The following is a 4,790-nucleotide window of genomic DNA, read 5'->3' on the forward strand; positions in this document are numbered from 1 at the left end:
GAGGAGGAGGGGTAGTTTCATCATCCGAAATGACACGTCTTCTGGCTCGTGGCTTACAAATTAAAGATCCTCCATCTCGTTTCTCTTCATCCTCAGAATCTTGTGCCCTATCAGCTTTTCTTTTCGATGAAGAACTCAAGATTATCTCCTGAGCTCTTGCTAAAGAATGTCTAGAAGCCGCAATTGACTCAGCACTCACACCTCAAATAGGAAACCCTGATAAAAAGAAGGGTTAATAAATTCTAAAGATAGAATGAACAAAGGAGAAGGAAAGAATGGAAGAAAAGATTACTGTGAGTCTTAACCTTCCAGCCAAATCTATTTGAAAGATACTTCCAAGACCTTACTTCCATCAGAGCAATTTTTAACAATTTTTCTACCCAACCACGGAAATCGGGAATCTCCTCGACAGTTCCCATGGTTGCTGAAAAGAAAAAAAAATAGTCACGGGGAATACTATCTCTAAAAAAAAAGAGAGAGAAAGAAAGTTGTAAAAACTTACGTGCAAAGTTCCACTTCTTAGGGAAGGGCATATTCTCTTCACCTACTAACCCACTCGTAGGAGCAACAACAAATTGGGCGTACCAGGCACGATCTTTATCATCCTCAGGGCTTACTAAAACCCTCTTACTCCTCGCCACCAAAGTAAAAATCCCATGACGGAATAATTTAGGAGAGTAGAGGTGGATTAGATGATAAAAGGTAAACGGCAGTTGAGCCAAATTTTCCAAATACCTTAAACATGCAACAACCCTCCATACAATAGGGCCAATTTGCCCTAAACACACATTGAAGAAGCGACATAATTCAATAATAACTGGGTCAATAGGAGGTCTAAAGTCTAATGTGAAGGGATACGTATACACAAAAGAAAAGCCAGCTTTAAAAGAAGTGATCCTTTGATTTCTATTAGGGATCATAATTGGGAAGTCAAATTTCCAATGACAATCTCTACGAACCATAGAGATCAAACCTTCAATAATCTGTGAAGGATAAACATCGACACGATCATGAGAGGACATAGAAGAAACCTGGTTTCTAATCGACTCTCTATCAGAATAAAAAAAAAGTTCAGCATGGATAATCTCGTCTACTGTGGGTTCACGAATTGGCTCATTGGAATCCCTATTTCTAGTAGAAGACCTGTATGAAAAAGAAGCCCTAGTTCTAGAAGATGATGGGGGAGTAGAACTAGGTTGAGAAGAAGAACCTCGTATGGAAATTGACCCTAAGCTACGTAGCCTACCACCTCTCCCGCTTCTGGTAGGAGCAGGAGGAAGTTCATCTACAATAAGGACCTTTCGAGGATCAGGGTTTGAAGAAGACATAGTTGTGTGGAAAAGTTTAAAGAGTTGAATGGCAAAATATGGGAAACTTTTTCGTGAAAGAAAAGACAAAGGATGTATTTATACTCGGAAGCAACCGTCAAACAAAAAGGTAATGATGGAAACATTATTATGAAAACTGTCACTTCGTGAGTGATGCAGCCGTAAAAAAACTTAAAAGACGCTGAGGAATTGCAGAACCAGTCATAGGGTGCCATGTGTCACACGCATTAAATGGATGTGATATACGATGCGTCAGTTCAGAAGAAGGTATAAAGATATGAGGGAAACGGCGGCAAAAATTCCCGCTTTAATAAGATCCACTTCCCAAATATTCAATTGTTGAATAAATGGCAAGTGGGGGGACTATCTGTATTGGGGAAAATAAATATTACACGTGGAATTAATTATGTGGCTGACATGGCAAGACATGTGGATCATTAGAAAAGCGACAATTGGAGGAAAATACTTAAAGGGATACAGGTCTTAACAGGTACGAGCAAGACGTCTAAAAGACAAGGAGAAACGGTCGCCCGAGTCTCTTCATAATTTGAAGAGATATCGACAGAATGAACCAAGACAGCAAAAAGTACAGATTCGTTAGCCTTCAATTAATGAGCATACGTTACAAGATCTTCATGAAACAATTACGATTGCCAATTATAACATTTCATTAATATCATTAATTGCTCATTATGACATGATTGAAAGGGGGAAGAAACGTTGTACTTAGAAAAAGCTATAAAAGGGAGAAAAAGAACATTTGTATGGACACACTGATTACTATTGGAATATACTTATTTACATTGCTTTATATTGCTTACTCGACTACTTCTTAGTCTAATTTTTCCTTTCTCGTTATTCAATTATTTCTTTATTTGATTATCAGTAACCCGAGTTCTTCTAAAAATAAGCTTTGACCGAAATTCCTATTTTCTTGTTAAACGTGCTGAACCATCTGGCGTCTATCCTCTGCAAGTTCAACAATAACTGACAGCAGGGGTTGGGAGAGAAGATCAATTCCAATCACCAGGTTGACGCGTTCAAGCTTACTAATAATATTCAAACAAACTTGAGAAAGCTCATCCTTCAGAAGAGAAAGGAATATCTGGAGAAGATGCTCAAGAGTTCTATCCGTCCTTGTAATATGAGTCATTCCCATCATAACCGAAGCAATAGCAAATAGAGCATGTTGGGATGAATCCAATGATATTTCCTTGACACAAGGATTACTCAATATTCGAAAAAACATGGTGATCTCACCAGCTGCAGCTATGCGGACTTCAGCCTCAGAATCACGGACTGGCTGAACAAATGCAGGAACTATGGACATCTTGGTAGCATATGGTCCAACTGCCACACATAGTTCACTAAGTGGACTTGAAACCTCTTAATGCACTCGCCAAGATTTATCATGCGCAAATTTATCTATGACAGGAAAAAGCTCTGCTAAACAATCTTGTGTCTCCAATAGCTTCCCTAAAACGGCACAACACTTGACAGGTAATAAATAAACAGAATCGTGATCCTCCTTAGTCATATTCTTGACCATTAACATGATGTCATTCTTCAGATAGTACTGTTTACCTCGAAAAATATGAGGAACAATTAAAGATAATTTGTGGTTTTAAAGATATGTGATATTCTTATACTACCGATTAAACAAGTAACATTAGGCTTAAGTAAGAAGAAATGATAAGCCGAATCAGTGTTGTTGAAGCAATAGGGGTCTCAAGATTTGTTATCCCAGGGACCTCGAGGTCGGCCAAGAATAATAAAGTATGAATAATAAATTAAAGACAATAAAGCTGAAGAATAATTGTTGAGCACGTTAAACAAGAAAGGCAGAGCAGAATGTTCTATTGTAGTGAATAATATCAGATCCTCCTTAGAAAATGATTGGGGTTCCTTTTATATAGGAGGAGAAAACCCCGATATAGTACATTCCTAATTGTAGTAAAGAATTCTATTGGTATAGGTGTATAACAACCTAGTACAGACCTGTACCATTTCGTACAAATCTTATCCTTTAATTTATGCCCTGATCCATGTGCCCTGGAGAAATTCCTGCTCTTTCTTGATTGACTTTGAGATTGTGCTGCCCTTGATATAGGCCGTGCCAGGCCTTCGATTAGCTTCCTCGAGGTATGTGTCCCTTACCCGGATCTGACCTCTACTTCGAGTCTCCCGGACTCGGACCCATAGCCTGATTTAAGACTTCAAAATCATGCTCCTCGATTATGACCGTATACAGATAGTCCCCGCGTTTCTTAGAATGAAATGATATGAAACAATTTGAACCTCGACTTTCTCGAACCTCTAGTGATGACGTCATCCTCGTTATGCCAGCGTTCAAAGTGACCGAAATGTCCCATCGGCCCACTTCCCCAAAAACATTGAATGCACGCCAGTGTTGGTCGGCCATTAATGCCACCGAACCGTTGCTGCCCCTCTATAAATATGAGGCGTTTTCCCTTAGTAAAGAACTTTACCCTTTCTTCAATCTTTTCCAATCTTCATCTCTTTCTTCAATCACTTGCTTCCTCCGCCTCTTTAAACGCCGGAAAAATACCAAGCTCTTGCCGGAAACACTACATCCCTGTGCACCCACATTCCTTAGCTTAAAACCATGGCCAAAACTTCCAAGACGGTCCCTAAAAAAGATAAAGCATCACCTTCCTCTGCCTCCCGGCCGGCCAAATCGGTGGTGCCGCCAACACTTGAAGAAATCACCCCTGGTGATTGCATCATCAAGAAGGACTTCGGTATCGAGAATCCTCCCGATGTCGAAGGACAATGCAAGCACATATCCCGATACATTAGCCTGATAACGAAGCTGCTCACCAAGGAAGTAAAGAAAGATTGTCGGTGGGGAGACGAAGTCGAGGTCCAGATTCCGAGGCCTGACGAAAGCATAACTACCCATAAGGAGGGTTTTTTGAGTGTTTACACCCTTCACACTGGGCCCCCTCGATCCGGTAGTGATCGACTTCTGCAAGACGTACGAAGTCACCCTTGGTCAAATCCACCCTTCGTTCTGGCGTATCGTGATCATGCTGCGATATTTCTCTGAAAAGGCCGAGGGTTTGGAATTCACCCTCAGCCACCTAATTCGGTTGTATCGGCCCTAGTTATTTTGAGGGCTCATCAAGCTGCAACGTCGAACAACGAAATCCTTCATCGCCAGCACCGACGAAACCAAAGATCGGGGTTGGATGAGCCGATTCGTTAGGGTAAGGACTTCAGACATCATCCCCGAGGAAAAAATGTCGTTCCCGGAGAGGTGGAACTTCAACCGTAAGTGGAGTCCGTATTTTTTGTATCTATTCATGTCCTTCGTATTCCATAACGGTCTTATCTTTCTTTTGGCAGCCAATGCTTGGGCGCCCCTAGCCGTGCCTGACCTTGAGGGTTGGGTCAGAAAATTAGCTACCACTTCTTCCTACGGCGAGCGTAAGTGGCGCG

At 41.1% G+C, this 4,790-nt stretch overlaps 1 pseudogene; it reads right to left on the reverse strand.

The window, feature by feature from the left end:
* LOC109233630 lies at positions 2,266-3,750 on the reverse strand (annotated as a pseudogene).

Source organism: Nicotiana attenuata, chromosome 10 (genome assembly GCF_001879085.1).
Source record: "Nicotiana attenuata strain UT chromosome 10, NIATTr2, whole genome shotgun sequence".
Classification (NCBI taxonomy): domain Eukaryota; kingdom Viridiplantae; phylum Streptophyta; class Magnoliopsida; order Solanales; family Solanaceae; genus Nicotiana; species Nicotiana attenuata.